This window comes from Eublepharis macularius, chromosome 2 (genome assembly GCF_028583425.1).
Source record: "Eublepharis macularius isolate TG4126 chromosome 2, MPM_Emac_v1.0, whole genome shotgun sequence".
NCBI classification, from domain to species: Eukaryota; Metazoa; Chordata; class Lepidosauria; order Squamata; family Eublepharidae; genus Eublepharis; species Eublepharis macularius.
In genome coordinates this window covers 88,453,635-88,476,168 of record NC_072791.1, presented here as the reverse complement: position 1 = coordinate 88,476,168, position 22,534 = coordinate 88,453,635, and positions in this window count along the sequence as shown.

The window sequence follows — 22,534 nt, the reverse complement described above, 5'->3', positions numbered from 1 at the left end:
TGCCAGTGGCGCCTTGCACCAGCAGCAGGCACCTGTTTTGCCAACAGTGGGTAGTGCTGCTGGTTGGGATGGGCAAGCCTATCCATCACCAGCGGCTGGGTGGCCTTACGGATATGGCAGGCAGCCGGGCCTGGCCCCTTACGGAGCCCAGGGATATGGCATGGTCCCTTATAGGGCATTGACCCCCGGGGATACGGCATTGCCATTGGGAGATCACCTGACACAGGCCACCCGGGAAAAAATTGTAAGAGGTGAATACGTGAACGTCTTTACCCTTCTCTTCAGGGAACTGGAGAAGAAGGATTAAGATGATCTTGATGACAGGGATAAGGAGAAGATCCGCCACCGGTGGATTGACAGGTCCTGGGCTCATTGGTTGCCTGGGTTCCTGGTTTATGCTGGGGTTTTGGCCAGGGTGCAGCCGCACAGGGCCTTCCCCCTCTTTCAGTATATGAACATAATATATAGGGGCTATACTGACTTTGAGGGGGTAGCGTGGCTTCGGTACGATGAAGAGTTCCACATGTGTGTGGCTTTGACCCCTGGCCTCCCCTGGGATCAAATACATATTCAGCTCTGGGTGCAGGTGATGGCTCCAGCAAAGTCCAACCTTGGTGATAGGACCAACAGCGGTCATATGATTATTCGACTCACTCAGGGTTCAGTTTCCCGCACCTCTGCGGGGCAGCAGGTTCAATTATGGCTGCTCTGCTGGAACTTTATGTCCAAGGGGGTATGCAACAGGACAGCATGGACCCCACTCCCATTCTGCCTGTCCCAGAGGAAGACAGGGGGGCCAAGGTGGAAAATGCTTTGGGGGTGGTGGTGGTCAGCAAGGGCCTGGTAAAGGGGCCCAGTCCAGTAAGGCTGAGGGTACTTGAGCAGTTGCTTCAGGTGTACCCAAGGCACAGGGACACTGACTATTTACTTTTAGGTTTTAAGTTTGGGTTTAGGGTCCCTTTCCAGGGTTCCCGGACACCTTTCATGGCAACCAACCTTAGATCAGTGGCTGGCATGGAAGAAGTGGTCCATCAAAAAATCTTAAAGGAGTGTGCTGAGGGCAGGGTTTTAGGGCCTTTTGATGCCCCTCCTGTTCCATCCCTGAGGGTTTCACCTTTGGGGGTGGTGCCTAAAAAGGCACCCGGAGAGTTTTGCGTCATTCACCACCAAAAGGGGGATCACCACCAAAGGGGGATCAGTGAATGATGGCATTCCGGATGAACTCTGCACTGTGCACTACACTTCCTTTGACCAAGCGGTCAAGGTCGTGCGCCGGTGTGGGGTGGGAGCTGAAATGGCAAAGTGCAATATCAAGTCTGCCTTTCGCCTGCTCCCTGTTCACCCAGAAGACTTTGAGCTTCTGGGATTTGCATTAGAAGGCAAGTTTTATATGGACAGGGCCCTTCCAATTGGGGTGTTCCATATCTTGCTCTGCTTTTGAGCACTTCAGTTCCTTTTTGGAATGGGAGTTGCATCGCCGCTGTGCTTGCCCAGACACCATCCATTATTTGGACGACTTTATGATGTCTGGGCCAGCAGGCACAGGGAAGTGTGCCAGGCTATTGGCTAGTTTCATGGAGCTTTCTGAGGAGCTAGGGGTTCCTTTAGCTCATGAGAAAATGGAGGGACCAGCGGTTGTCGTGACGTTTTTGGGAATTGAACTCGACACGGTTCAACAGACCTTAAGGTTGCCTTTAGAGAAGGTGGTAGACCTTAGGGCCAGGTTAGAGGACTGCTTGGGTAGAGACAAGGTATCTCTCCTTGAGTTGCAGCAATTAGTTGGCCATTTAAACTTTGCCTGTAAGGCAGTTGCGCCTGGGAGGGCTTTCCTCAGGAGGCTGTGTGATGCTATGGGGACCTTGCAGTTACTGCATCATCGGTTACGTATTACTAAAGGCATACGGGATGACTTATTGGTGTGGAAGGAATTCCTGGACACCTTTAATGGGGTGACTTTCTGGAGGGAGGATCTTTAGTTAGAAGCTGAACTTCAAGTCACCTCGGATGCTTCCAGGACTATGGGCTTTGGAGTCTTTTTCAGGGAGCATTGGTGTGCTGACCAATGGCCCACAGATTGGGTAGCCCAGGGATTGCCCAAAGACCTTAGATTTTTGGAGTTCTTTCCCTTGTTAGTGGCTGTGTGGCTTTGGGGACCACAATTGGCTAACCAGGTTGTCCACTTTTGGTGTGACACTTGGCTGTAGTGCATGTCGTCAAAACCATGGCATCTAGATCCTCTAGGGTGATGAGGCTGGTAAGGGCCTTTACATTGAAATGTTTGCAGTTGAACATTTTATTTAGGGCCAGACACGTTCCAGGTGTTAACAATGGTGTGGCAGACGCTTTGTCTCGCCGACAGATGGAACAATTCTGGCAGCTTGCCCCCTGGGCCGACAGGCAACCAGCAAGGATGCCCCAGGAGCTATGGCAGTTTGGATGGCGGAAGCAAATAGAGCGATCCAGCTGTCCATTGCCCCCAGCACACGCCGGGCCTACAACCGTGCAGTAGGGCAGCTTTATCAGTTTAGGGCATCAGCAGGGCTCCAGCAGTCGTGGCCCATCCTGCCTGAGCACCTGATGCACTTTTGTGTAGTGCAGAGTGGGAGGGGTCTGGCTGTGAAGTCTATTCTTGGGCAGCTGGCCGCTTTAGCCTTTGCCAGCAAAGCACGTGGCTTACCTGAATTCATGGGTGTTTTCAGGATTAGAAAGATGCTGGAAGGCTGGGCCAGGGAAGTTAGAATGCCGAGTGACCTCAGGCAGCCCATCTCCCCTTCAGTATTGAAGGGGTTGGGGACCACGTGGGTGGCAGTGTGCTCTTCAGTGTTTGAAAGGAAGCTCTTTCATGCTGCTTCCTTGACGGCATTTTTTGGGGCCTTGCGAGTTAGTGAGCTGGTGGCCTCATCTCGTACAGATGCTTCTGGCTGAGCCTTGACTGCCCAAGACATTAAATTTATTGGGGACAAGGTCTCCTTTGGGATTAGACGGTCCAAGATGGACTGTCCAAGAGGGACCAACGGCAGCGGGGGAGCATTTTGCTTTTGGGCTCATGCACAGAAATGGAGCTTTGCCCTGTTAAGGCCCTCAGGGAGTATGTCACACTTTGTGGGGAAGGCCAGGGGGTCTTATTCCGCCATGAAGATCAGACCCCATTAACTAAGTACCAGTTTTGGGCTGTGACAGAGAAGGCTCTTAAGGAAATTGGCTTGTCGGGGGTCAAATTCGGCACCCATTCCTTCCGGATTGGGGCAGCCTCTACGGCAGCAGCCATGGGATACCGACAGCAGGCAATACAGCGAGTGGGCAGGTGGTGGTTAAGGGCATTTCGGTACTATATCTGGCCCCTGCCTCAATTTAAAATAGCAAAACTAATTGCTCTTTCCTCAGGTGCCGTGTCAGGCCAAGAGAGGAAGATGATCCTGATTTGTGGCCACAGCATGGTGTTCTGGGCTTCCAATCAAGCCAAGAGAATGCCGACTGGATCCCAGCTGGGTTTGAGTGCTATGGCCATGGTGGAGTGGCAGGGTCGGCGTGGCCTCAGATGGCCCGGCCTGCTGCCCCTCTTGTTTCGGGGATGGAAGGGTCCTCCCCCACACGTTTTGGTCATTCACCTTGGTGGTAATGACCTGGGGCTGGTGCAGCATAAGGCCCTATCGATGCAAGTAGCTGAGGACCTGAGTTGTATAAGCAGCCGATGGCCAGGCGTGCTTATATTTTGGTCAGAGACGCTACAACGACAGGTTTGGTGGGAAGCCTTAGATCCCAGGGCGATTGAGAGGGCCTGACGTAAGGCTAATCATGCCATCAAGAAGTCTTTGGGGCAAGGCATGGGCATTTATTTGCCACAACCCAAGTTTAGGGCCGAATTTGCCCACCTCTACAGGGGCGATGGTGTACATATGTCACCTGAGGGCAATGAATTATTCCTAGATGACCTATGGCAAGGGCTTCAGTTGGCTTTAAGCCATATGTGGGGAGCGAGGGTCTAAGCAGAGGCTTGACCCTGGCGGTGGTAGGAGATTTTGGGAATAGGGTGCGGGCCGGTGAGCCCCAGTGGTACTTCCCCAGGGGTGGGGAACAGGGTCTGCCATCAGTGCGGTATGCTTTTGGCAGCTACCAGAACACGGGCAGACACCTGTGGGGATCAACAGGCACAAGGCCTTCCCTCATGCTAGATGGCTGGGGCGTTAGGTACTTGATGGGGGGATCCATAGCCTGGTTGGCCGGGTTGCAGCCATTTGTGAGATGGCCTACACCCGGGGCTTTGGGGCTCACCCAGGCAGGTCAAGGTGGTGGTCAGTGGGCTGATCCCGTGGCTTGACCTGTACTGCTTAGTTAGCTCTTGCCGTGCTTTATGTTTATGGTCATTTTAATAAACGGCCCTTTATTCCAAGCCTGTGTCTGTCTCTTCCTTCCGGCTGGGGTTGCAATTCGGCTCTCCCAGCCACGGCATAAAGCTGCTTGGGCTGGGAGCCGCCATTTTCTGCCCCGCCCGGTGGAATGGAGACAGGCTCCCTTCCCGGGCATCTGGGGCTTAGCCGGGGGTGGAGCCAAGAGCCGTTTTCTGGTGGCTCCACTCTCCCCGGCTGCAGTCGCTTTGATTGCTCGTCCCACCCACCTCACCCTGTTTTAGTGCAGGAGTAGCTGGCTGATGGGTACAAAGCCAGGTAGGAATTTTTCCCTCTTTTCCCTGATTGGCTTTTGGGAGAGGGTTTTTTTTGCCTACCTTGCACTAATGGCAGTGTTCTGAGTTATTGTTGGGTTGTGCTGTTTAGTTAGTTGCTGGCAGGAGATTTTGGGAATAGAGTGCTGGCCGGTGATCCCCAGTGGCACTTCCCCAGGGGTGGGGAACAGGGTCTGCCATCAGTGCGGTATGCTTGGGGCAGCTACCATAACATGGGCAGATGCCTGCGGGGATCCCCAGGAACAAGGCCTACCCTTGTGCTAGATGGCTGGGGCATAATAGGTACTTGATGGGGGATCCATGGCCTGTTTGGCCGGGTTGCAGCCGATCGTGAGATGGCCTACACCTGGGGCTTTGGGGCTCGCCCAGGCACGTCAAGGCGGGGGTCAGTGGGCTGATCCCATGGCTTGATCTGTACCACTTAGTCAGCTCTTGCTGTGCTTTATGTTTATGGTCATTTTAATAAATGGCCCTTTATTCCAAGCCTGTGTCTGTCTCTTCCTTCCGGCTGGGGTTGTAACTGTAGATTCACCCTCACTATTTTCCTCAACTTAAAGTAAAAAAATTTTTTTTTAAAAAAAACGTACTAATTGATAGCATGTGGCCCTGATCATGCTAGGCAAAAATTCTACCAAATTTGCCACAGAAATCTAGAAAAACCCTTCATTGTACTTTCTACTAGGTAATCAACTGTATCATAAAAAAGTACTTTTGTGGTTGGCTGCATTTATGTGTTCATGTAACTAAAAGCTAACAAGCACAACTAGTGTGCAATTACAAACCTGTTTAGAAGGTATTTGAGCTGTTTGCCTTTGAACCAAACAAATCCAGAAATCAGCTCTCCTGATTATAAATCAATACATATTAAAGTGAGTATGAATAAATAAAATTGCAGCTGTTGAACTGTGTAAATTTGACTTCCAAATGCATTTGCTGAGAAATTTTTAGACTTGTGTGTTTCTTTCATTATTAAAATTACAATAACTAAAATGGAGTGTTTTGTGATTATCAAAATTAATATGAAAATGAAACAAATTCTGTATCTAAACAACCTATACCAACAACAGCAACCTCCCCCCACCACACACACACACCTTTTTACAAAAAATGTTCTGGTTTCTCTCATCATTGCAGTCTCTTCCTCTAATGGCTTCACTTTTACAAGGCAGGCAGCATTTTCTTAATAAGGACATCGAAAGAGCACAGTGTTCCATAGGGGAAATGAGGAAGACAGATTTCTTGAATGTCTACAAAGATATAGAGTGGAGGTTTGCCTTCTTCTCTCCTCTCAATGCCTGGATTGCAGTGCCAAATTGTCCTTTGCAGTCTGCATCCTGTGCTTGTCTACACAGTGCTGTCTGTGTGACTGTTTGGAGTCTTTCCTATCAATTATCCCATAGACTTTAATATTAAACATGGGTGCCTTTTGTTACTACATAAAGATGTATGTGTTATTCTGTCTTTCTGAAATTTGGCAATGTGGGTGTCCTTGGAAAATACTATACCACCCCTGAGTTTTATTCAATTTGGATAGAAAATCGTGAGCAGAGGAGTGTCTTCCATTGACACCAATGGTAAATAATAACAAAATACAATTATCAAACTGAAACAATAATGACAATAACAAAACAAAAACTTATGAAACAACCCAATAACAAAACAGTCCCTTTTGAAATTTAACAAAAATGAAAGAAACAAACTGCCATGCACTAATCTAGAAATCTGTAGCATTCCTACTTCAGAATGATTTATCAGCAATGACATTATCCACAGAGTTCCCTGTGTATGGAAAGCAAATTGGTTATGGAAAGTCTCCACAAGGAGGGACATTGTGACATGGATTTCTTTCCAGAAAACAGTCCATGGGTATTCTGTGTTGCAAAAGCCTTTGAGCCCTTCCTAACTGTTTTAATCATGTCTTATTAGCTCAGCTAGAAGTATCTTCATTGCTATATAATATGCATGAATGCTGCAAGATAAATGTTACTCACTTCAAAAAATATTTTTATGAGAAGCTTTTTTTGGTGCTTGTATGACAATATCTTCAATTTTACTGCCACAATGAATAACAAGCACATGTGGGAGTAATGACAAGTGTGAATGTGTATATTTGTGAAGCTCACATTGCATTCTCTGGTCATGACGTAGAGGAGGATGCTGAATGCTTAAACTGATTAACCCCTTTTTTCCATATGCTGCTGATCCACAGCAGAAGTACTGAACTGAAACAGTATTTCCTTTTCATACAATGCTATAGACTACTACCAGAAAGAGATGCAAGATCCTGATTTTATAATCTACATTGTCTACTAGATTTGAGCCTGGTCTAAAACATAGCATGGGATATTTAGAACAAGATCCATGTTGCACTGAAGAAACCTTGCTACCTTTTAATATTCATGAAGACTCTGGGGATAGTACGGATAAAGACAAAACCCTTCAAACAAACATATCCCTTTACAGGGTTTTTGGTTTGGGTGGGGGGGACTCTCTCACCTTTTGTACTGAGAAAACATCTATGTTCAATCATCTCAATACAGTGATTGCTGTTTTATTTGAATACGGCAACACATCTACTTTCCAGCTTCAATATAAACATCTGGAAACACAAAGTTGTTGCAGGTACACATTGATGTGTATTGAAGCTTGAAAATATGCACATTGCTCAATTAAGACTAAATGGTAATCAAACATAGTAGGATAGGAGTATTAAAAATGTTGCAATTGAAAATGATTTATATAACTTCACAAAGAATTTAAATTAAATGAAAAGTCTAATTCCTTAAGTGAAAGTGAGACTTGACTAGGGGTCTTTCCAGATCTTTAGTCCATGTTCTTAGAAATGTATGCACAGGGGTGCAGGGGTTTTTACTGCAGTCCCACCCTACCACTCATCTGCTACCATCACCAATTTGACAAGGCAGAAACTTAAGAGACAAAGGCCCCTTTCACACTCAAGTTTAAAACCGCTGAATTTCAGCAGTCACTGCTATCACTGTGGCCGCAGCTTTGCACTTGCCCATTTTACATTCTCTGCTCCCGAGTCGATTTTGTGTTCTTTTCTTCATTTTATACCAGACATTAAGCACTGAATTTGGCCTGAGCTTTGTGGGTTTCTGAATACATGTCAAAGTTTGAGCATGCATGGTAATGTTGTGATGTAACTTCTTTCTTAGACTAAGAAGCCCCACCCTCTCTGTGCTGCCATTTTGAACCCAAACTTCTAACATTTCAAAGTAGCACCAAGTGGTGTTGAGAACTGATTACAGCTTGAGCCTCTTTACTTTACTTGCAAGGGAGATGGCACAAGAGCAGCTACAGTGAAATTAACATCAACCCATGCTTTCTCCCTTGACTGCCAACTTGATTTTCTGAAAGATCTCCAACTTCCCGTTTTTATTACTCTTCTCTGCAATCAGAGAAGAGTAATCAAAGCAGGTGAGTTCCATGCAGCGAAGGCGACAGGAGGGGGCAGGGGCAGGGGGAACCACTCCATTTAACCAGGAGAGAACTGGATGCTTGCAAGAAAATAACATCACTTTGTGGTGGGGCAAGTTCTCTTCCCAAGCAAACCACTATTCTGCTTGTTCTGTGCACTCGCTGAACCCGGCATCACACTGTTAAATGCCCACATTTCTGTTTTAAAGTGCTTAATGTATTTGCTCATAAATTCACAATGCTGCAACGTTAGTGCTGTTCAGAAATACCAACAAAAAAATAAAGGGAAAAGGAGACGGGGAGCTGAGGATCATGGGGTGCTGAGCTGCAAGAAGCTTAAGTGTGAAGAGCCACAGTTCCTTAGGAGCCACAGTTCCTTAGGAGCTTCGTTCAGACAGATGCTCCAAGACCCCAGCCCTGCCTGCCTGCCTCCCACTCTGCACCCTTCTTTCCCACTTGGGCCAGGCCAGGCCAGGCCAGATGGAGGATGCTGCACCGCACTGCCATTGAACATCCTTTAGAAAATACAATGGCGAAAGAAGCTTTAGGGAACTGACAAGGGTGCGTGTGGTTAAATCTGCTCCAGCCAATCAACTTACAATAGGAAAAGAAGGGGGGGGGGTTGAGAGAGGTGAACCATTCACACATACATAGACTGGGCCAAGTGCGAGTTGGCAGATGGGGCAAAAAAAAAAGTTGCCATATGTCTGCAGCCAGATACCCCGGGGAAAACCTAACATAGCCCAGAACTGTATCACATGACTAGCTCAGAAGTGTAAAAGGCAGAAAACATTGGTTGTGAAACAGGTAATGAACATGCTATAAAGATTGAGTGCAAAAGGGGCCATTAACATTCCATTTGAATTGCAGTGTACTTTTCATATGTGCCTTCAGTGTGTGCTCATCAAGCCACTTCTCCTTCTGTTTACTGACATATGTACAGTATACCTTGGCAATTTATTAGTCTGAGCTGATTATCACTGTCCTCTACCTTTATAATTCTACTTACTACATAATTTAGGGCATACCTTGTTTTAAGAAGGTTGTTCACATTGTTTTTTAATTGTTCATTGGATGCCTTATGCAGTATGAATTCTCTGTGTGTGTGTTACATGCTGTCAAGTTGCCTATGATAACTCTATGAATGAAAGACCTCCAAAATGACCCTGCAAACTGGAGAATGTTGCTTCTTTTATTGAGTCAAGCCATCTTGTTTTGGATCTTCCTCTTTTCCTACCACCTTAAATTTTTTGAATCATTATTGACTTTCCAGAGAATCTTGTCTTCTCATGATGTGACCAAAATACAATATCCTCCGTTTTGTTATTTTAGCTTCTAGGGAGAATTCAAGCTTGATGTGATCTAGATCCCACTTATTTGTCCTTCTGGCCATCCATGGTAACCTCAAAACTCTTCTCCAGCACCCCATTTCAAATGAATCAGTTTTCTTCCTGTCAGCTTTCTTCATTGTCCTACTTTCACATCCATACATAGTAACAGGGAATACCATAATTTGGATTATCTTGATCTTGGTCCTCAGAGAGACATCCTTATCTTTAAGGATCCTTTTCTAGTTCTAGTTTTGACAGCCATTTTAACAATGGCTGTCAAAACAATCTAAGCAGGACCTTGCTTCACTTCTGCCTAACATCCGTGACCAGGGCTACCTCCTCTTTGCCAAAGACCAAATCCAGTTTTCTCAACTCATCTCAACTTGACTTAAAATGAGGTTCATGATGTATGGTCTCAAACTGAAATCTCTCTCCTATTCTATTTAATTCAATAAAGCATTCATTGACATATTAAATGGAATACACACAGAGAGAGACATGCACATATGCACACACACACACACACACACACACACACAAAAGAGACACTCAGAATGATGTAGTGGTTAGAGTGTCAGAGTAGGATCTGGGATGACGAGGTCTGAATTCCCCATTCAGCCATGGAAGCTTGCTGGGTGACCTTGGGTTAATCTCGCTCTCAGCCTAACCTACCTCACACAGTGGTTGTTAAGGAGGGCAGAATGATATGAGCTGTTTTGGGTTTTCACTGGGAAAAAAAGCGGGGAATAAACCAAGTAAATAAAATGAATATCCTAAAATGGAGCACAGGAGCACTCCAGGGCCTATTACACTACTCTGCATTGGGCCAATTTTGGCCCCAAACCAGCCCAATTTGCCCCCAAACAGGCCAAAATTAGCCCATTGCAAAGCGCAGCAGCACTCCAGGTCTTGTCACACCGCCTCGGCAACACTCCTGTGCTCTGCAGCAGCCCAATTTCAGCCCCAAACAGGCCCAATTTGGCCCTAAATGGGCTGAAATTGGGCCACTGTGAAGCATAGGAGCTTGCCAGGGCACTCCTGGCAGTGGTCCTGTGCTCCATGGCAGGTTGAATCAGGCCATTTGGGGTCCAAATCAGCCTGCTGCAACATGCAGGAGCATTCCAGGGCCCATTGCACCACCCTGGCAGTGCTCCTGCGCTCCACAGAGGACAACTTTTGGCCCCAAATGGGCCCAATTCAGCCCCAAATGGACCAAAATTAGCCCATTGTGGAGCACAGGAGCAGTCCAGGGCCCATCGTGCCACCTCTGGGAGTGTTCCCACACTTCTCAGCAGGCCAATTTTGGCCCCAAATGGGCCTGATTTGGCCCTAAATGGGTTAAAATTGGCCTGTTGTGAAACATAGGAGCTCACCAGGGCACTGCAGCACTCCTGCACTCTGCGGCAGGCTGAATTGGGCTTGTTTGGGGCCGAAATTGGTCTGCTGCAAAGCCCAGTAGCATTCCAGAGTTTGTTGTTGTGGGTTTTCCGGGCTGTATTGCCGTGGTCTTGGCATTGTAGTTCCTGACGTTTCGCCAGCAGCTGGCAAAACGTCAGGAACTACAATGCCCAGATCACGGCAATACAGCCTGGAAAACCCACAACAACCATCGTTCTCCGGCCGTGAAAGCCTTCGACAATACATTCCAGAGTTTGTCGCACTGCCCTGGCAGTGTTCGCAGACCCCACAATAGACCACTTTTGGCCCCAAATGGGCCCAATTCAGTCCCCAATGGGCTGAAACTAGCCTGCTGCAGTGCACAAGAGCAATCCAGAGCCCATTGCACTGTCCCTAAGAGTGCTCCCATGCTCCGCAGAGGGCCTATTTTGGCCACAAATGGGTCTGATTCAACCCTAACTGGGCCAAAATTGACCCACTGCAGAGTGCAGAAGCACTCCCAGGGGCGGCATGAGACCTGCACAATGACATCACTTCCTGGAAGTGACATCATCACACAGCCTAGGGAGTGCATCAGCAAAGAAGTCAACTGAGGTGAGTGCAAGGTCTTTTACCTCCCACCCAGAGGGTGAGGGGACCCGGCAGGCCTACTTCCAAGGCTAGAGTGCTACATAGATACTTTTCACTGTAGGTGAAGCAGGTGAAAATAACTGTATAAAGGCCAATTGAAGATAGACTTTTTTTTAAAAAAAAAATCTGCTTGACCTAAAAGTGACCAGCTAATCCCATTCTCTACTTAATGGGAATAGAGGGGGGGGGGCAGATCTTCCAACAAAAAGGTAAGAAGATGAGAGAGAGTGCCAGCTTTAAATTGCTAGTTCCAAGTGCCCCTCCCCTCCCAGATTGGCTGGATAGCATCAAGCTTATCACACCCAAGTTATCTGGTGCCTTCCCTTTTCAAAGTGGGGGAGCACCCAAAATGGCTCCTAGTGAATGTGGAAACTAATCATAAAAGTAAAGTTCTAGCTTTTCCTCATATATACCTCCATTCAACGAAAAATTGATGGTCTTCGTGTATAAAAATAGAGTGCTCAAACCTGCATTTACTGCATTCACCATCTTGCTACAAACAACCAATAAAAAGCACTGGGCTTTTCCAGGGTAGAAAGACATTACTCTTGGCTGACACACACACTTGGATGTGTGCCATTACCAGCAGAACTACATGAAGGTGGCAGACTCATTTTTTACTACCCTATCACTAAGAGAGTCATAGCTTTTCCACCCATTTTTCCTTGCTCCATCTCTCTCTCTTTCTCTGCCATAGAATCATTTCCCTTTAAAAGTTCTGTCTCATTCTATTCTAATGCACCCAGTAATTTTATTTATCACTGTAATATGGAAGCTGAAGTCTAGGAGTGCCTTTGGGAAAACAGAAACATAGAACTGAAAGGGACTGGAAGGGTCATCTAGTCTCATCCCTTGCACAATCCAAGAAATTCACAGCTACCTCTCTCTTCCCCACTCCAGCAACCCCTGCTCTATGCCAAGAGGAAGGCAAAAAACCTTCAGAATCCCTGACCATTTTGGCCTGGAGGAAAATTCCTTCCTGACCCCAAAGTGGCAATCAACACTACCATGGGCATGTAAGAACATAAGAACATAAGAACATAAGCAAAGCCATGTTGGATCAGGCCAGTGGCCCATCCAGTCCAACATTCTGTCACACACAGTGGCTAGAAATCCAGTGCCATCTAAAGGACTGTCAGTGAGGCCAGGACACCAGAAGCCCTCCCACTGCCTTCCTTCCAGCACCAAGACAACAGAGCACCACCTCCCCACAAAGAGAATACCATCTATCTCCTGTGGCTAATAGCCACTGATGGACCTCTGCTCCATATATTTGTCCAGTCCCCTCTTGAAGCTGGCAATGCTTGTAGCTGCCACCACCTCCTGTGGCAACGAATTCCATGTGTTTATCACCCTTTGTGTAAAGTAGTATTTTCTTCTATCTGTTCTAACCCGACTGCTCAATAATTTCATAGAGTGCCCACGAGTTCTTGTATTGTGAGAAAGGGAGAAAAACACATCTTTCTCGACCTTCTCTAACCCGTGCATTATCTTGTAAACCTCTATCATGTCTCCCCTCAGTCGTCTTTTCTCCAGGCTAAAGAGCCCCAAGCGCCTCAATCTTTCCTCATAGGGAAAGTGTTCCAACCCTTTAATCATTTTAGTTGCCCTTCTCTGTACTTTTTCCAGTGCTATGATATCTTTTTTAAGGTGTGGCGACCAGAACTGTACACAGTACTCCAAATGAGGCCTCACCATCGATTTATACAGAGGCATTATGATACCGGCTGATTTGTTTTCAATCCCTTTCCTAATAACCCCTAGCATAGCATTAGCTTTTTTTATGGCAGTCGCACACTGTGCTGATGTTTTTAGTGAGTTATCTATCATGACTCCAAGATCTCTCTCTTGGTCAGTCTCCGCCAGTTCAGACCCCATCAACTTGTATTTATATTTTGGATTTTTGGTTCCAATGTGCATTACTTTGCACTTGGCTACATTGAACCTCATTTGCCACATGGATGCCCACTCTTCTAGCCTCGACAGATCCCTTTGGAGTGCCTCACAATCCTCTCTGGCTTTCACCACCCTGAACAATTTCGTGTCATCTGCAAATTTAGCCACTTCACTGCTTAATCCCAATTCTAAATCATTAATAAACAAGTTAAAAAGCATTGGACCCAATACCGACCCCTGTGGCACCCCACTGCTCACCACCCTCCACTGTGAGAAGTGCCCGTTTATGCTCACTCTCTGTTTCCTATTAATTAGCCAGTTTTCGATCCACAAGAGGACTTGGCCCTTTATCCCATAGCTACTGAGCTTACTTAGGAGCCTTTGATGAGGAACTTTGTCAAAAGCTTTCTGGAAGTCAAGATAAACAATATCTATCGGGTCTCCCTTGTCCACTTGTTTGTTCACTCCCTCAAAGAACTCTAACAGATTGGTGAGACAAGATCTTCCCTTACAGAACCCATGCTGAGTTTTCCTCATCAGCTTTTGGTCATCAATGTGCCCACTAATTTTATTTTTGATAATAGTTTCCACCAACTTACCCGGTATTGACGTCAGGCTGACTGGCCTGTAATTTCCCGGATCTCCCCTGGAACCTTTTTTAAAGATGGGGACAACATTAGCTACCTTCCAGTCCTCAGGAACAGATGCAGAGTTTAATGACAGATTACATATTTTTGTGAGGAGATCTACAAGTTCACACTTGAGTTCTTTCAGAACTCTTGGATGTATGCCATCTGGGCCCGGTGATTTATCAGTTTTTAAATTATCTAGCAGTCGCATAACCTCCTCTCTCGTCACCTCAATGTGACTCAGGTCTTTCAAAACCGCTCCCAAAGTCAGTGCTTCCGGAGTGGGCATGCACTTCTTATCTTCCACAGTGAAGACAGAAGCAAAGAACGCATTCAGCTTCTCGGCCATTTCCCTATCACCCTTTAGTAATCCTTTTACGCCTTGGTCATCCAAGGGCCCCACGGCCTCCCTAGCTGGTTTCCTACTTCTAATATATTTAAAGAATTGTTTATTGTTTTTCTTTATGTTCTTTGCAATATGCTCCTCATATTCCCTTTTTGCCTGTCTGATCACAGACTTGCACTTTTTTTGCCACAGCTTATGCTCCTTTTTATCAACCTCACTCCGACTAGTTTTCCACTGCCTATAAGAATCCTTTTTACCTTTTACAGCTTCTATTACATTGCTTGTTAACCATGCTGGCCTTTTCCTAAACCTATTTGTGCCTTTCCTAACCAGCGGTATATATTTAATTTGAGCTTCCAGGATTGTAGTTTTAAATAGTCTCCAAGATTCCCCAAGTGTTTTGACCTTTTTTACTTTCCCTTTCAGTTTCTTCTTCACGTACCCCCTCATCTCAGAAAAGTTACCCCTTTTGAAGTTAAACATGGCTGTGTTGGTCTTATTTGGCAATTTCCTATTTATACATATGTTGTACTCAATAACATTATGGTCACTGTTCCCAAGTGGTGCAATCACATTTACATCTCTCACCAGGTCTTCAGCATTACTGAGGACCAAATCCAGGATCACCTCTCCCCTAGTAGGTTCTGTAACCATCTGTTCCATAGCACAGTCATTGAGACAGTCTAGAAACTCACTTTCTCTCCCCCGATTCGAACACCCATTGGCCCAGTCAATGTGTGGGTAGTTAAAATCACCCATTACAACACAGTTTTTTTGTTTAGCAGCCATCTTTAATCCTGTCATCATTTTATAATCCTCCTCTATTTTCTGATCTGGAGGGCGATAACAAACTCCCACAGTTAAGTTTCCATTTGGGCCCGTAATTTCAACCCATAGCATTTCCAGAAGCGAATCTAATTCAGTTACCTTCTCAATCTTACTGGAATGTATACCTTCTCTGACATATAGAGCCACCCCACCACCAACCCTTCCCTCCCTATCCTTCCGATATAATTTATATCCAGGAATCACCGTGTCCCACTGATTTTCCTCATCCCACCAAGTTTCTGATATGCCCACAATGTCTATGGATTCGCCCAACACTAAACATTCCAGCTCCCCAATTTTACCTCGGACACTTCTAGCATTTGTATATAAACACCTGTAACTTCCCCGGCACACTTTGCCTCGAGACGTAGTTAGGTCATCTGCACTGTTTGTCTCCATCTCAGTTGACAACTCTAATCTATCTCCCTGTAGAAGTGTTATACCTAGCCCTTCATCTCTCTGAGATGAACCATCCTGAACCAGAGACACTTTATCTCTTGTCGGCTTTCCCCTAGCATTTAGTTTAAAAACTGCTCTCCCACCTTTTTGATTTTAAGTGCCAGCAGCCGGGTTCCTTCTCGGGACAAGTGGAGACCGTCTCTCTTGTACAGCTCCCGCTTGTCCCAAAAAGAATCCCAGTGCCTAACAAACTTGAACCCTTCCTCCCTACACCATCGTCTCATCCACGCATTGAGACTCCTGATCTGCGTTTGTCTCTCTGGCCCTGCGCGTGGAACAGGTAGCACTTCTGAGAAGGCTACCTTGGAGGTCCTGGCCTTGAGTCTCCTGCCTAACAGCCTAAATTTTTGTTCCAAGACCTCACGACTGCATTTCCCAACATCGTTGGTTCCAACATGGACCACGACCGCTGACTCTTCCCCAGCACTATCTACCAGCCTATCTATAACACGCGTAATGTCCGCTACCTTCGCACCAGGCAGGCAAGTCACCATACGGTCAGAACGCGGTTGTGCCACCCAGCTATCTACTTGTCTAAGGATCGAATCACCAACTACCAAGAGCCTCCCTCCCGCCCCACCCAGGGATGGTTCCTTGATGCGAAAGGAAACCTGCTCACCAACTGAAGAAGAGGTCCCTTCTGAGGGCATGTTCCCCTTATCCTCAATACGGTGCCCTGATTCCACAAGATCCTCATTCTCCTTGACAACAAGAACGCTGCCATTTTTAGAGTGGGACACATCTGTCCTGTCCCTGAGAATCTTGTCCTCGTGCCTATCTAACTGTCTCCGCTTCTCCAGGTCAGCCACCTTGGCCTCAAGGGTACGTACTCGTTCCCTGAGAACCAGGAGCTCCTTGCAGCGAGCACACATCCAGGACTTCTGACCAGAAGGCAGATAGTCATACATGTGACACTCAGTGCAATACACTGGAAAGCCCCCAACCCCCTGCTGGCATTCTGACTTCATTATTCTGTTTTAGGAATAACACACTAAGAGGAAAGAAAACGGCTATGATCCCCCGGCTAAGAGCCACAGGCCAAGAGCCCTTTAGCTCTCGCCCTTCGGCTCGCGCCAAAGGCTCGCGCCCCTGCCCAGCAGTTGCCTTTTCAATGCAAAAGGTCACTTCCTGCTAAGCACAGGAGGTGAGCACAAAGGGGGTGTGTGGCTTGTACTCCAGCAACCCCCAGCAGCCTTACAAACACACTCACCCTCAAACACAATCAAGCCCAAACACACTCAGCCTCAAAACTACACTCAAATCAACACAAAACTACACACAAAAAGCCCCAAAGCTAGAGAAGACCACCCTTAGCTTCTCAGCTTAACCCACCACAGCCAAGAAAGGCAAAAAGCCCTTACCTCCTCTAGCAGCTGCAGACCATGTGCTCCTGAGCCCAGGTGACTCTGCTCTGCCCTGCCCCTGCCCAGCAGTTGCCTTTTCAATGCAAAAGGTCACTTCCTGCTAAGCACAGGAGGTGAGCACAAAGGGGGTGTGTGGCTTGTACTCCAGCAACCCCCAGCAGCCTTACAAACACACTCACCCTCAAACACAATCAAGCCCAAACACACTCAGCCTCAAAACTACACTCAAATCAACACAAAACTACACACAAAAAGCCCCAAAGCTAGAGAGGACCACCCTTAGCTTCTCAGCTTAACCCACCACAGCCAAGAAAGGCAAAAAGCCCTTACCTCCTCTAGCAGCTGCAGACCATGTGCTCCTGAGCCCAGGTGACTCTGCTCTGCAGAAAGGGCCATGAGAGTCTAACACTAGCTAATCCTTTTATGCCCTCCCTCTCCCAATCTACATACATTCATATTGAGTCATAGAATCATCATGGCTGTCAGGTGGCCATCTAGTCTCTTCTTAAATACTTCCAAGGAAGGAGAGCCCACCACTTCCCAAGGATGTCTGTTCTACTGAGGGACTGCTCTTCCCAGAAATTCTAATGGTTAGACAAGTCTTTTGGCTTAATTTGTTGTTGGTTCTGGTCTGACCCTCAGCAGCAACAGAAAACAACTCTTCTCCATCCTCTATGTGACAGCCCTTCAAATATCTGAAGAAGGCTATCATATCACCTCTCAGTCACTTCCTCTCCAGGCTAAATGTACTCAACACTTTCAACTTATCCTCATAGAACTTGATCAGTAAGCCCCTCAACCATCTTTGCCACCTTTCTTTGGACACATCCCAGCTTGTCAACATCATTCTTAAGCTATGGTGCCCAAGACTGAAACACAGTACTCCAAGTGAGGTCTGATCAGAGCAGAGTAAAGTGATACCATCACTTCATATGATCTGGACACTATACTTTTGATACATCCTGAAATCACTTTTGCCTCTTTAGCTACCACATCACACTGCTGACTCATGTTCAGTGTATGATTTACTAAGATACATATATCATTTTCACATGTACTACTGCCAAAACAAGTCTCCCCTACCCTATAATTATGCCTTTGATTTTTCATACCTAAATGGAGATTTTTGTATTTTTTCGTGTTGAAATTTATTTTGTTAGTTTTAGCCTAGTTTTCCAGCCTGTCAAAATCATCCTGAATCTTGATTCTACCTTCTACTGTGTTTGCAACTCCTCCCAATTTAGCATCATCTGTAAATTTAATGAGCATCTCCTCTATTCCTTCATCCAAGTCATTTATAAGCAGTCATGAAGTCCCAAAGATTCAGCTCCAGCCTGCAATATCTGTTATGTAAAACTCCAGATATCTTAGGGCCTATATTACCTAAAATTAATCCGCTTGAGGAACGTTACTAATATATTCCTTGTCATGTTGTCAAGGGCTGGGCCCATTTTGAAAAGGTAGTTCTTTGTTGAACATATACTTTTAGGAGTGAAAAGAGGGCAGCTAAATCACTTAACATATTCTTTGTTTCTGAGTGGGTGTATGACCAGCTAATTAGAAAAGTTTTTATGGGAGTAAAGAAAACGGTTATCAGGTTTTTAAGAAGCTACTAAGTCACTGATTGAATCCTGTATCCCCAGAAAGCCTACATATAATTAATACTTATTGTTACAAGCCCCTTTCTGTCTTTCAGTTAAATTTTGCTTTTAACTCTTTTCTTCTTGCTTCCTCTGGGTAGATTGATGCCACCAAGAATTAAATTCCAAACTAATTTAAATTTCCCCTTTAATAACGTGCCCAAGAATCATGCTCCTTTGTGGTACTATGTGGCCCTGAGTATAGTAATGGGATATGGGAATAACAGATACTCTGCGGGGAAACAAACAAACAAACTTTTATTTTTACAAGAAGCATATCAGTTTCACTATAGTACTTAGGCTTGATGGTTTCAAAGAGTGCTATCCATTCTTAAAGTTTCTTTACTTAGGTTCAGTCTCTCAGATCTTCATAAACTTTCTCTCTCAGACTGCACACAGAGTTTGCCTGCTTCAGGTATCAATTTCTCTCTCAAACACACAAAGATTTTCTCTCAAGCACACACACAGTTTGCCTACTTTAGATAGAATGAATGGATTCCTCTCAGACACACAGAATTCAGATTTACACACAGGTTATATTTCTCTCGGAAATGCTTAAACGTGCTCAGGCTGCACTCAGCTTGCCTGCTTTCCCCAGACGGAATCTTTTCTCTTTCTACTCAGTCTAAAAACTGCATTCACTCCATCCACACTCTCAGTTATCAAACAATCATATCACTCACTCATCCCTCTCACCCCCACTCTTCTTGTGTACCACACCAAGCATTTAAAGACGCACACACACTTAAAATCATTACACTTATGTTAAGGTGCGATTAAAAAAATAATGTCCTGTGTGATGACTGAATAAGACCCATACTTTGCAAGCCCCACCAAATTGTAGGTCAGGTTCCCTGGAAATAAAGACTTAAGACTTAAATAGAAAAAAAATATTTTAAATAACTGAAAATCTAGTGTATATGCTACTCTGTCCCTCAGTAAAGGACTGTTGCTGAGTCTCCAATTGTCACCCTGTCTATTAAAATAAAAAGGCTAGATTTCCCCACTCCTCCATCCCACTCAGAACTTCATAGGCTTACTACTGCAGAATGTTTGATTGGCCTGGTAGCTTTCCTGTTGATGCTGATAGAGCTGCTTCACAGTCTTCCCTGTGGTTCTGCTAAGGTACTCTTCTCATCTCATCAGAGAATCTCAACCACAGGTCTTCTAGCTTCTTTCTAGGCTATCTGTGCCCTTTCTCCCACTTTCTCCTTAATAGTGAATCCTCTCTACCTTCAGCCTCTCTGTCATTCAACTTTTAGAAGTCCTCAGGTGGCAGCTTTCTTCTTCTCTGTCTCTCTTAGCTACCCCTTATACACTTTCCATCCAATCAACTGGTGATACTTGGTCAAGCCTTGTTCTGATTGGTTCTGGAATTCTGGCTTTAGGCGCTCCCTCAAAGCAACCTTCCTAATTGAAAACCTACTCTGAACGTCAAAGCTCTTCTATTTGACCCTTAAACCTTCCCTTAGTAACAGTCACTTGCTTTGCCAACTGAAAATGCATCTGACAAAGAGAACTGTGATTCTCAAAAGCTTATGCTAAAGTAAAGTTGGTTAATCTTAAAGGTGCTACTGGACTCTTTTCGATGAAAATACATTGTAACACTTTGAAATCTTCCTGCTATCCCTATTCAGAACCTCTAAACAAAAACAAAACAAAGATAACCTATATTTTTCAAGTATTACAAACAGTATTCATCCCCTTTTTTAGAGAACTAATTTCTCCATAACTTTACGGAAAATTTTCTTAGAATCAATAATACCAATCACATGGGTTCCTATATCTTAGGGTTTTTGTGCTTGATTTCATGGGAAAGACATAGAATTGGATCCTATCAACTTTTCCATTGATGAAAGAGGGTGGAGAAAGTCAGATCACAAAAATGATATTCCAGGAATTGTGGTAACTGCATGGGTGGTAGCGGAGGGAATGCCATGTAGAAGGAGGACAAACATGAAGAAGGAAAGACAATCAGTGTAGTTCAGGTTATATAAAGTGCTTGGTAAGTCACAGGGTCATTGAGTGACTCTTGGGTAACTTGTTTCCTTCAATTTCCCATATGTGATATGGGATAATAGTGACCTAGCTTCTGGACTCTGCCAGTGAGAGAGAAAATAGCCATGTAATACCCTGAACATTTAAAGCATAATCTAAATCATGACAAAGAAAATGTAATTTCATGTAGTTCAGTGCTTACGCATAGAATGTTGTTTTGTCCATTTGATCCATTCTGAGGTTAAATTGATTTAGAATCAACATTCTCTGATTCTACGAAGATCATCATGTAAGCTTTATCATAAATAAGGCTTAATGCTTGAGAAATGTTTACACTCCCCTTCCAGCTAAAAGGTGGTAAAAATCTTCCTTGAATTAGAAAAAAAAATGTAATTTGAGAAGTCTGATCAAGCTTTCATGCTCTTAAAGGTAGAGACTACCCTGGGGATACAGATAATACTACTGAGTAAAACAGGAACAATATGTGAATAAAGAATTCATTATTTTGGGAAGTTGGTGAGGAATGAATTTTTCAAAAAATTATGGCATTATGGTTAGCAGTGGTTCTCCCACAATCTCTTGCATGCTTTCTTTTCCTGTTAAGTCTGAGAGGATCAGGACATCAACATGACACTCTCATAACAAACTTTCCAGTGGTATCTGTTTTTAACTAAAATGGGCAAACTGTTTTGCTTTAACATAAACTGAACATTTAGGCATGAATATCTTCTTATTTGAACTTCAGGGGCACGAACCCAAAACCCAAAAAAATTACAGAACCAGAGGATCGTGGTTCGGTGCAGACCACGATCCCGAATTCCCGAACAGCAACGAGCATGTCCCGTTCCCAAACCCGGATTGTGGATCGTGGATCGTGAAACCCAGCCTGGGAGCCCATGGCTATTTATAAGCATGGGTCCCATTCAGCAACACAGGAGCTCTGTGTTTGGCTGTCAGAGCTGCCTATCAGGGTTTGCAGGGATGAGATTCGAGTGCCCATGGCTACAGAACACCCCCTTCCCCCTCCCTCCCCTGGGTGCCTTCTCCCAACTTGTGACTGCTTTGCTGCTCCATGGTTGGAAGGAAGCCCTGCTGATCAAGGAAAGCTGGGCTTCCATTCGGGTTTCCAGGGTGACAGAAGGAGCGCAGACTATTGGTACCTTTGGAATTCTGACATAGGGTGATGGGAACAGCCACAAAATGGCTGCTGCAGGAGGTGGAGCCAGCCACAAAATGTCAGGGAATAAGATGATGCATAACTCATAGTTGCAGAGGAGTTAGCCGTGTTAGTTAAAGGTGCTACATAACTCATAGTATCTCTTCAACATTTCAAACATAATCCCTGTTTAACAGGATGTCTTTTAAAATAAACACGTTGTTTAAAAATATTTTCTTGTCTATACATAGCTTACTTCCAGTAACACAATGAAAATTCCTTGTAATTAGAGGCAGTTGCTGCTGAAGCAACTTTTTAAAATTCAGCAGAGCCAATCAAATCTCCAATGGCCTATCAGAAGCCCAGCTGGATAAAAGCCCCACTCAATTTCTAATAACTCTTGGTGGGCAGCAGGCGAGTTGTCCCTGGGCATCATGTTGGGGACCTCTGGCTTAGACAGACATTGAATTTTATTAAAACAGCATTTATTTATGACATTTATAAATTATTTGTGCATTTAAACTATTGTCTCCCAAGTAGAGCAGTTATACAGCAAGGACAAGGGGTAATACAACTCACTTACACTGTGTGAGAATGCACATACACAAAGAGCTGATTACTCTGTACTGCATCGTTAAGAGGGAATACACTGAAGCAACTGAATGGGTCAACCAACCATTGAACTGGTCATTGAAAAATCAGCTCACAGCTGGCAAACATGACATAAGCTGAATGAGTAA